Below are 12,768 nucleotides of genomic sequence, written 5' to 3' on the forward strand. Positions count from 1 at the left end.
CAACATGTAGCTTAGGTAATTTGCAAGGTCTTGGAAAGGTTTAATCCTCCCTTCATTAATCTTCCCCTTGCCTTTAATATTGATTTTTTTTTTTTTAATGATTTGTGCCAGATAGCTGTGTGAACATGTTTCTGTTCTCAGTTGGAAGCCTGCAGCTCGTCTGAAGTGGTATCAAAGCAAAAGAAAACAAAATGTAGGCCTGATGACTGACACCTTTGACTTTTGTCTGCTATGGCTTCATGTAGCTGTGCTTCTGGCTTTCTCTCAAGGATGTGCAGCAGGTTCCCCCTCCTGGCAGCACGGGTTACAGGACAGCTAGCCGTCTGCTCCAGGTTCTAATCGTTCCCAGAGACTTTCAATTCAATTACTCTTCAACAGCAAGAAAGACATACTCCTGTGACCAAGGATGTTGGAATCAACATCTGCAATCAGCCTCATTTCTGGTTTATGGTGATTAAGCTTGAAGACTGATTGGAAGACACTCAGGAAGAATGTGTAATAAAGTAGGTTGACAAGAAGGGAGCAAAAGAGTCAGCTGATAGGGATTCTAATACCATAACAATTACAAATAATCTAAGCAATTTTAGGCTAATTAACACTTTTAAATTGAAGATGCAGAACCTGATTTCCCACTTCTCTCTCAACCATCTCTTATTTAGATGACTGAGAAGTAGACACAAGAACTACCTCCTACTTTGAGGTGATTTTTCTGCAGGTGGAGGAGACTCTACTAAACAGCAGTAGAGAATTAGGACTCTCAGTGTGTTTGCTGGGCATTCTCAGGTGTGTAATAAAAAGACTGACAAACATTTTTGCTAAACCAAAATAAAGACTTCAAATATAGCCCAGTAAATTCAACTTGAACCATTACCAGATTAGTGTATTTCAAAATGAAATATTGATATATCCAGGAGATTTGTTTAGACTCAACCGAAACATGAAAACCGCTGAATGTTTAACTGAAATGTCACAAGGGGGGAAAAAACCTGGCCAGTTTTCAAGATTACTTGTATTTCTTAAATGAACCTAGGATGACAACTCTATGTCTTTAGCAAGAGTACTTTTTCATTTCTTAGGACTTGTAATTTAGGAAGTGCTCAGTGCACTTTTATGCAAAGCATTAATTTTTCGATTCTGGTTTGGTCTCTTGGTCGTAACAGCAAAAGTTGTCTTTCATAATTTTGCCTTAATTTAATTTAAATAGAATGTTAAGCCATTATTTATTTCTGAAAGTTAATGGGTTTTAAAATGTCATACTTTGGAAGATTTAATATGAAACATCCCTCTTTGCCCTTTGCAACTAGTCCTCTTTTCCTTTATACCAGTCTTTGTTCTTCTGACTTTCCCCTTTTGTTCTGTACCTGATATTGCTTCTTGTTTGATGTAGTTTCTTCTGTTGAGCACTTCAGACCATGCTACTGTTTAGTTTAACTTGCAAGAAGACATTAAATTATATTTTTAGAAATCAAATGTCAGCTATTGGCTCCTCCTTTACCCAATTCTCCTCTGCTATGACATTACTGATTGAGCCAAGAGGAAGAGCAGAAATTGATCTGTGTGTTATTAATGATTTTGTTTCCAACAATTGTAAGAGGATTCTTCCATACCATCAAGGCACCCATTTGCTTTCATTGGTAATTGATAGTTCAGATATTTAGAAGAGTATCACTCTAATTGCTGAGGACTTATCTATCTCATTAGCAGTATAGTCCCATTTCTCCACTGTGGCAGTCCAACACAATCAGCACAGACACGGCTGAAATTGTAACTAGCATTTCCATGTTTTCCCCCCAAAAATGTATACACCTATCAGAGAATTACTGACAGTAATGATACCTGAGGTCAGCTTGCTCTTAATTTAAAAAGTTATGGATGCAAAGGGGTATATTTTGACCTTTTATGCCCAGATGTATACACCTACTTCCACTAATCCATTTAATATCTCCTGGGAAAAAAAAAATAAAGCACCTTAGTATGTCTGCAAAATAAGTCACACGTTTTAGAATTATATTGAAGAAAATATGAATGCAGTGCTTTACGTTTGTTTAGCAAGACTGAGACTGAAAGGCTGAGACTCTCCAGAGGCAGTGCAAGTTTACTAATGCTCACATCACCATTAATTAGATGAAGTTCAGTGGAGACTTTAGGTCAAAAATGTTAGTAATTTATTTGTAGGCACACAAGCAGTAGCATATGGGTAGAAATGGAATACATAACTCCAGAGCAGCATTGCCAGTTTTCTTCTTAGTCACTATGTGTTTTCAGATGAAATCATATGCAAAACTCCATAGGCAATTTGAAGCCAGTTTGAATATCCAAAGCAGGCTCTGATGGCATTTCAGATTAATTACTAAGAACCTCATTACAGACACTATGGAAATACTTTATTTTATTTTAATAATTTTTTGCCAATGCATTTGACAGCCATAATAAATACTTTATAGAAGCAGTATTTTGCATTGAAGGTTGTTTTAAATTTGAATTTTTTGTCTTTTTAATAGCATCACCATCACAAGCATGCAATCTCCAGTGGCATCAGTTCTCAATCATTTGAACAGACGATGGCGTAGCATTGTTTAGGTGGTGTTCGTCACCTTGCAGCAAGGGGCACTTGAGGTTCAAATAATGATTTATCTCTTTTGTCCTTGTTTTGAAAGAAGGTACTGTTGCTAACATCTGTATGCAGTTTTCATTTATTTCAAATAAAAGAGAGAACATTCCTCCAAGATTGATAGGATTACAGTTCCTCATAGCCAAACTAGCTCCATTATTTGTGTCAGTAGTGTATAATGCAAAGATAAAATAAGTTTTTATGCAATGTTCTAATGAACAATTTGGTTCTTGTTTGAGGTTATCTCAATCTGGCTATGCAAATCTCAAGAAACAATAAAGGACATTGGGTAAATGGCTGTTACATTTTTCAGAAAAAGAAACAGAAGTCTTCTGTCTTTACCAGATTGCATTGTGATTTTTGCTGGATGGTCTGTAGCAATATCAAATATGTTCTTTTTCTTTTTCCTTCGCAGCTGGAGTTTCCATTTACTCACCCTTCCTGGAAGCATTACCCTTTTAATTACTGAGTGTGTGCCAAAGCAGTGAAAAAGAGAAACCACAGTTTTTGAAGATGTGTGAAATAGATGTACAAAATTCCTTTCAGTTGCTTTCTGTGTAAGCATTTTCATAATTTCATAATTCTCGGCATTTTGTTATATCCCTATGTTATTAAAATAAGTGACACAGGAGCTTCAAGTGTAAGCTTAAGACTGTACAAAGAAATATGATAACTTTATATATGTCTTTTATAGGATTCAAGGCATGGCACAAGGATTGTCATGTGATTGAATCAGAGAGCAGCCTTGCCAGTGTATTTTATTTGCAATGTCCTACCCATTAAGGACATGAAAAATATTGAAAATTTAAGAATGGAAAGAAAGATGGGCAAGTGTTCCTTTAAAAACTAATTAAAGGAAGATTAGGAAGAATTTAGAAATCTGCAGCAAGAGACAAATGGAGGAACATAGTGAATTATAGATGTAAACTTTCGACTACCTGTAGTGCTTGATTATAAATACCACAGCAGGAGAGATTGATAAGCATCGTCTTGCAGGCTCAGAGAAGTATCTGAAAGTGTATTGATCAATGCTGAACTCAGTACTGGGTTGCTGGTAAATGGCTTCCTTATCTCATACTGATCACAGGCTACAATGAGAGAATCAAAAGAGGATAAAGGACAAAACCCCAAACCTGCGGGCTTTCCCAAGAAAAAGTTCTGTTACAATGCAAAGAATGTTAGCTCTATCTATGCAGAGAAATGTGAAATCTGAAATGAAGTAATTAACCTTTTAAAATACTGTCTGTTATATGATCTGAGCAAAACACCATAAAGATTGATGACAGTAACAGTTAACATGGTTCTGCACTAATAACTAAAAACTAATAACACTATAATCTGTGGTCCTGTTTTCTTCAGCAGAGATATTATTATTACATTCTGCCACTCATTCAGTGCAAGCAGAAGTTTGCAGATAAATAATTAGGGTTGCAAGCTGTATAAACTGAATAAAAATAAACCACTGAGAAATTGTTTTGCTTTTATCTGAAGGTGACACAAGCCAAAGACTTCTTTTGACACAAGTGTACGAGCCGGTATGTTGGGAATCCTATCCCATTTACATACAAAAGTTTTCTCACACAACTATAACAAATGAGCTGCAATTTTTTGTTCTCTGCACCCACAAAGCTGCCTTTGGTTTCAGTTACAAGCATCTTTAGACCTTTGCTCATGTCTGTCTGCATCATCTGTACTCTTACCATCATTATAAATGTCCTAGGCAGTAAAGATATACAGGTATATATAGAAGACCTTATTAGAATTAGTGGAGGCTTCAGAGAAAAGCTTTAGATTTTGGACAGGTTTTTTACACAATCCAGCATGTTTTCCTAACCAGGGCAAGTTTGAGTGATCTCATTTATTATATTGCATAAATTGTTCTTGGTCTTTTAATACATACTCCAAGGGCTGAATTTTCAAAAGCATTTTGCAGTACAGATAAACTCTGAAATCAGTAACTTTCTGCATTCTTCGTGAGATTCCATTCAGAAATTCAGTCACAGAAAACTGGATGGGTGATTACATGATAGAAATATATAGAAGTATTTTTAACCTTTGATATTGGATATTAAATTTAAAGCACAGTCAACTGACATGTCCACTGACATGTTCCACAGATATTTTATTGCTTATTTTGGAGGTGGGAATATTTTTATTCATTGGTGTTTATTCATTCACAGCATATCTAATTCCAGACATAGCAGGCAAGTGTCCCAATTTATAAAATAATTCCCTGTATTTTTAATTTTATTCTATATAATTTAATTAGATTAATTTAGGTTTATTATTCTTGCCAAAAGAAGGTATATGCATATTTTATCCAACTAGTTTTTGTAGCCACTGATAATCAGTAACAGGTTAAAACTTAGAAAAGATAAAGAATACATGGAAAGACAATCAGGTTAATTTGATTTGTCCTTCCAAACACTCATAGGTAAAGCCCATCCATTTAAATCTGATTTAATCATGTGCTGAAGTGGCATGAAATTAAATGAAATCAAGCTGTCCATAGCCCAGAAAATGTTTTTACTGAGATATAAAAATCCTCAAGGATACCAATTAGTCAGATAGTCTACTTGATAAGTCAAGGATAAGTTTCTTGCTCAGTCACAAAGCTTCTGATATATGTATTGACCAGAGGGACTGGTAATGGAAGGATACTCTTTGTGGCTCATAACTTTTTATTGAATTCTGTGCCGTGACTTTTGCAGAAATGTCCTGTCTAACACTTCTTCTTTAGCAATCTTTGCTAGTTTATATAGAGCCAGTAGTAATTACTTCATTAGGAAGGCAAAATGCAGGGGGGTTCTAGTTCAAGGGAGATATTTGGCATTTACACAAGGGAAATTGTAAGCAATCTAGAGAGGGTCACAAGTAAAATGAAGAGTTAAACACAGAGCAAGATTATTGACATGTGTAACAGCTTCTGAAATGTCATAGTTAATGCATCATCAGTCAGTGGCTTGGGAAGAGAAACACAAGGAATTCAGGGTATGGCTATAGAAAATTGAGTACACTCACTCTTAGCTTCTTCACTGAGGTTTAATGGGACTTTTGGTGAGTTATGCTATTTATTCTTCCTGATAGGAATTTCAATCTGTTACACAGTTATGAAAAGTAAGCAAATTCTGCTAATTGAAAGATAAAACAAAGATTTTTAAAAAATATTCTTGAAGTTTGCTTTACATTACAGTTGGTCCAAGACCACTACAAATAGTTCTCACATGGCAACTTTGTTTTAATCTTCATGGATGACATTAGGAAGAGGGTCCTTATTAAAAACTCTGGCAAGCTCATCACATGATTCCTTCAGTCTTTTATCTGCAGCAAGAAACAATGTGCAGATGTAACATATAAAATAATTCTGACAGAAGCTGGAAAAAAGTTCTGGAAATTCACCCGATGCAACAAAATTCAATGACTGCATGGATAATAGTCCAGGAAAGATGCTTAAAGAAACCCAAATAGTTCTCAGTATAATTCTCTGTCAGCCCATTGAGGAGTCAGAAGCTATGAGAAAATATCCTCAGCAGGTAAATTCATGATGAGGGAGGTAGGAAACAGGGGAAGATGTTTGGCCAGTAGGAGTTACTAATGATAAGGATTTTGAGCAGCATTCTAGGATTAAGACTGACCATGTGGGGAAAAAAAGAAAATGGGAGAAGGAGATGAAAAGGGAAAAGTTTAATTTGTATACTAATTTTAGCACAATTTTTAAAAATCACCCCAGAACAGAGAAATAGAGGAATTCATTACATATTTTAATAGGTATTAAAATGGCTAAAGAAATGTCAGTCTGGAGAAGGCTGAGTTGTAAGAAGAAAGCTGTAGCAGGCTTAGTGACAGGAATATGCCTGATAAATGAGAGATGAACAATAAGAAATGGGAGAATAATTTACATGCAGCAGGATATGAATCTGTGTCCTTGAAGATTTTCAAGATTCAGCTGTAAGTCGTGGTGGTCTGAAAAGCCAGGGAAAGGTAAGACACCATTGGGCCAGTCATGCTGAAAAGGCCAATCCCAAAACTCTCATATCAGCTTAGTGCCAAAGGCTGAAGCCCTTTAAGCACTCGCCCATGCTTTAAATTCATTTAAAAATCTGCAATATGGACCCACATAAGCCATTTATTACAATTAAATACTCATTTTATCTTTGTTCTGTGTTAACACCCTTTCAGAACTGAACAATACCTACCACCAAAGGCAAACAGCACGTCAAATGGACTGTTTATAGTGTATTCAATTTATCCTCACTGCAATTGTACTTATTTTATGCTGTGAAACTGTGTAATTTCTGCTTCATTTTTAAATTGTTAATGGTCATCATTCTCTTCATCTTTTTTCTAACAAAAAAGGGTGAATTGTGGTGTTACATTTTAGTTAAATGCTATGCTGTGTCTCACCCCTCGAAAATGTACGGTTTATTCCAAGCCTGTAATTCTCCCCTGCAGTATCATGTGTCTGTATCATTGGCCCAATCTCGTTCCGCGCCCACTTTGAATCTCGCTGTTAAGTGTGCCGGGGGGACGGGGCTCTCTCTCTTGGCCCTGCTCTCCCTAGCTTCTCCCTCTCTCCCCCTTCCCTTCACCCCCCCCAAACCATGCTGCCCCCCGGGGGTAGGACCCCCAATAAACCCTCATCTCATGAGCACCCTCAGAAGCCGTGTGGAGTCTCCTTGCCTGCCTGCTGCTACCAGCCAACTCACAGCTTAGGGGGCCCCCCGGGGACACCCCCGAGGGTCCCCCCAAAGGTGCAGCAACATAGTCCTACTTCAAGGGAGGACTTGGACCGCCTAGTCCCTGGGATCCCTTCCAATTAATATTTGTTTGGTTTTGTGCAAAGTGAGAATCTTAAGCAGCAAAAATGAAGAAACTGGAACAACTAGTGATGGGTGTGACACTCACTGTTGTCAGGATAGCAAATACCTCATGGAGTAGCAGACATTGTTAAGAGATACTGAAGGATTAGAAGTCTTAAAGATTCATAGGAATTAAAGTGATGAGTAACAGTGAAGGTTAATAACAGAATAAGTGTTTTAATGAATCCCATCATTATCCGAAGTGTTGATTTCTAAGATACAGGCACAAGAATACAGGTTATTTTTATCCATACAGTGCAGCTATTCTGAAATGCTACAGCTCAAAACTTCCTCATCAATACTGCATCAAAAAGGTGAGCTGCTCACCAATCTTGGTTTTGTGAATAAAAAGTGTTCTATTATAACTATTTGTTGAAAGTAACACTGGACTAAACAATTGCAAGTTGACATGGTCCAAAGTAAATTGAATAAACAAAAGGTATTTCTCTAAGCTTTTTATATTTTACAAGAATATCCATCAATAAATTAAGTAAATTACCAGTGAGGTCATCTATTAAGAGAAATTCAATTAAAAGTAAAATAAGAAAAGAAAAAATTATATATGCTGCAGCAGAATGTCAGTAATCTCTTCCCCGCTCTCTTAAAATGGCCAGGAGGGGAAAAAAATCTCAATATTAGAGAGTGTAGGCCAGTGACATAAGTTAAAAAATAAGGAACTGAAACAGATTCATATTCTTCAGAGGCATAGCAGATTTTATGAAAGGACAGTAGAAGAGAATTGCTCTGTATTAGGCAACAGCAGGACAGGCATGCAATTAGTTCGGTTGAAGTTGATATAAAAATAAAGGAGTATGAATTGCTAATCATGTATTTAGAGTAGAAACAAGAAGAATCTGTGAGATCCTTACAGTGAAAACAGTGGAATTAAAACATCTAAATACTCTTAAAATGCAGTTTAGTAAATTTATACAGCTTGAAAACCCAGATGATTCCTTCTAGGATGCGAAGAAGAAGGTCTCTGAATCATCCATAGAGGGTTTGAATTAATTTTACCCATTAATTGGGAGGCATGAAACAGCATCAGACATGATTGTTTTTACTGTTTTGTTTTAAAGGACACTAAGACCAAACCCACAAAATGAAGAGGATTTCAGTGGTTAGTGCATCCTTTGAGAACTGCTGCTGCTAGTGCTGCCACACTAAAACTCTAAATAATTATTAATTTTTCATAGCAAAAGTGTTTTGTCATGCATATTTATTCTTTTGTGATTTTATTTTAATAATCTCAGAAATGTTGCAATTCTGCAACTTCTGAGAGAAAACAATTTTGCAAGATGTCTGTAAAAAAACATCTCTGAGGTTCTGTGACTAAACTGAGATGGCATAGTGGATTCCATAGTCAACCAATTAAAATATCCCTAAAAATTTGCCCCTTGCTTTCAAGCTAGAGACAGAATTCTCTTAGAAGTGTCTAAAAAGCAAGTCACAAGGCATGAGAACAGTCTGTCAATGCTGTCTCCAAGCACGAGGTAAAATATTGAGTTTTGTCTGAATTTCCAAACATCAGTCTCTCAAATTTCACTGAGTTTCCAGTCATTGGCTTCCTTTTGGATCTCTTTTGGGCACCAAGAAAGTCAGCACCTCATTCATCAGCTATAATCTCGAGATCAGCTTCTCCTCAGTAGTGCATGGATGCTTTGGACCTGAGGCACTGATGAGCTAGCAGCCTGAAATATGGACAGAGAGCAGGTCACAGAGCTTGTCCTCTTGAAATTCACGACGAAGATGTGTCATTTTTGGCCAGGACACCAAACATTCCTTCAATTAACATGGTGGACTTGCCCATGACTCAGATAAGGATACTGTCAAAATTCTAGAGTTCAAAACATGGTAACCATAAAAGGTCTGACTGCTCACAGAACCTGCTTCCTCAAGAATGTTTTCTAGTGTGTCTGTTTTTATTAAGACCTCGGCTCAAAAGAAACAACTAAAGATGTTTTTCCAGAAAAAATATGAATATCGATAACATTTGCTAGTCTAATGACCTTGCTATGCCATAGTGGCGGTGTACACTTCTAATTTTTAAATATGATCTGTATTTTACAACAGTATTATACCCAGGTGTGCCTCAGGCATAAACCATAAAATTTAATTATTTTCACCTGTGAGCATCAGCTCATGCAACAAAATAAAACTTGTGTCAATCAAATATTTATTTGGTTTGGCTTTACATATGCTTGTCAGAGGATTTATCATGTAGCAATAGAACTGGAAAATAATAATTCAGAAGTAAAACATGAATGAGTAAAAAAAGAATATCATTAAGAATTTGGAGATTTAACTGTGACTTTTGATTAATGTTAAAATTATGAGTGAATCATCAGGTTAGTACATTTCTATTCCTAAAATGTTTTTTCCTTTAATTAGAATATAATTTAAAATTGCCTTTTGACACATGAAAAAAGCATAAGAAAATAAATAGATTGTTGTCCTCTTTACTTGGTCAAATACATGGCTATCATGAAGACACAAATATCTTTTATGTCCTCCTGTCAGGGTAATGTCCTGTGTACTAGTGCATGGTCTAGAGAAGAGATGAGATGCTATAAAAGTAATAAAAATAAGAATAGAGGATCAAATAGCAGGTAAAGGGAAAGGCATGCTTATAGTGGTCAAATATTTTATGTCAAAAGAATAAGCTGGGTTTTCACATCTCTTCTGAAGATGCCACATCTTGCTCAAAAAGAGATAGCAGGGCCAGAAGACAGATCTGTTTTCATTATGTCCCTGTCAGTGCAGGAAAAGCTCACAATTGATTCTGTTTAGGTAATGACATCATATCAGACAATTCAGGTCTTCCTCTCACTAAGCTCCAGTGAATGAACCTCAGTAACGCAGTAAATCAGAGGTAACCTTGGTTTTGAAATACATTTGGTTATTCTGGAGTTAATAAGAACTCCTACACTGTAAATGGGTGATGAATATGGGTGAATTTCTTGTTTCTGCAGTTTTCTCAGGGTTCGGTTTAATGGAGATTTAAAACATTATGATCTGACAGTTTGTATTCTATGTGTACTGAAAAATTAAACTCCTAAACTCCTACCATGCCTTTCAAGTAAGGTCATTTATGATAATCCAGATGTCTAATTATCCAGAAACCGGATTATATCTACTCATTGTTTTTGAAAACTAAGTAGACCAGTACATTTGTACTTTTTCAGTAAGCACTAAGAGGTGCACTTACCTTGGTTGATATGACCCCACCTACTTCATTAAGGGCCTCAAACTGCAAAAGCCCAGGAACAAAAGAGAAAACACCAAGATTTCCTTTAATCTGAGCAAGTACAGCATTCAACAAAGTCTCAATAGCCTCATTTGAGGCCTTTAGAGGTAGTGATTACAAAAGCAATAAAATACAGAACAGTGATGACTGCAAATAGTACGTTCATCATTTATTGTATGATTATCTCATAAAATTTCACTGGAGATCCTCACACTAAGATTCTTCTTGTTTAAAGTATAAAACAATCTAACACTGCTAGAAAGGTCACTAGAAATGAATAGTGAATAATATTTATTACAAGAAGGATAGTTAGGAGACGAATTTTATATATTGAAGGACTTTTTCAGTGGTGTTGGCATCCCAGTATTTCTGGCATCTGCAGATGTAGAATTGCATGATATCTTGTAGGAATGGTATTTCTCAAAGAACAGCAGTTTACTAGGAACCAGAAATAGTGTGGGGGGAATTTCTTCTTGAAGTCATAAGAGAACTTTCATGCAATTTATCTATTCTTTTGAAAATGGAACACTCATGCCATCTAATCACGACTTCCTCAGATTCTGCAAGACCAATAAAAGGGGTACATTGATATCCAGTGAATAGAAATACAGTATTGCATTCTGGATTTGATCTGTTCTGTGCATTCTTTATATTCAACCCATAATATTAAAAGATTGTTTTCATGAACCTAGCTTGCTCAGTCACTAGTCATCTGATTTTGCTCTGCTGTGGAGATCAGTGTGAATAGTTTTTCTTTCCTATTTGAATACTGAATATCAAGCCAACTAGTTTGAGAAATACTTTAAATTATGTCTACCATATGTATTAGTTATACATGAATAGAGACAGTGTTTCAGTTTCTATCACTTGCTGAAAGCTTTTTCAGTAATGCTATCAGCTGAGATCAATTTTAGTAAAAGCATTAACACCTGGTATCAAAGTAGAGCTTTATTTTATGAAGAATAAAATTCCTAAGGCTAATACCAAACAGTTTATATGTGTTTAATCCTTGATTAGACTATCTACTGGTTTTGAAACCAGGAGTGAAAATCAACTTCCTACTTGTTTCCTACTTGTTCCTTGTAGATATTTGTCCAGGTAACAAGTCTCCACACAATTCAGTGTGTTTATCAATCTAAAAGTAAAAACAACTAGAAAAGACAAATATTTTTCTAGATGAAACAGAGTTTGGGTTATGGTTTAAACTACCACGAGAACCCATGTATGAGGAGGTTCAATTGTAAATCATTAGGTGAGAAAGACAGAAACCCTGTGCCCTAGTCTACTAACTCTTATAAGGCTGCTGAAGGATATCCTTACAAAATGTGATGGCAGTCTTAATTCAAAGGCCTATCTGCAAACATACTTTTTCTATCTATTTCAGGAAGTTTGGACTCCTGGCCTCTCTCTGCAATCCATCCCACGGAGCCATCCAGCAGTCCCTAGATGAGGTCATGCTGAAGATACTGTGTGCACCTTGGACCAGCATAGAAAGTATAAATGCAAATTTTAAAAGATTCATCCACAGCATCATTTCTCATTGCACCAGCAATCCAGGGTAGTCAGGATGATGCAGTGAGCATTTAAGCTGTTTAATAAAAAAGATTCATGAAGTGAATTTGAGCAGTTGTGATAGACTGACCAAACTACCAGTTCCTCTTTCAGTCCTTGTTCTGCTTTAGATTACTTCCATAAATTTTCTTCAAAGAGAATCTGTAAAGGAGACAAAAACCAATGTGGACAAATGTTGTTTGGTCATTTGGAGTCAGTCATACTGCCTACCCCTTTTAAATCTAGCAGTACAGATTACCTATCCTGTGAGAGTTGTCAGAGACACTGGTACACAGGCACCTTCTGACTTATCCTGAGCAAACAGGGCTCTAACACTAAGAAGCTGTAGAGGTAAGAGAAATGCTTTATTCTGATTATTTTTTTCCATGTCCATACCATGCATGAGGCTCAGAGTGCCTTTATTGATGGAACATTTTAACTGGGAAAATCAGCACTATGAATTCTATGCAGTTCCTGTAGGTTTCAAAAGAAATTTCCCAGCA

Source organism: Vidua macroura, chromosome 4, assembly GCF_024509145.1.
Source record: "Vidua macroura isolate BioBank_ID:100142 chromosome 4, ASM2450914v1, whole genome shotgun sequence".
In the NCBI taxonomy this organism is placed as follows: domain Eukaryota; kingdom Metazoa; phylum Chordata; class Aves; order Passeriformes; family Viduidae; genus Vidua; species Vidua macroura.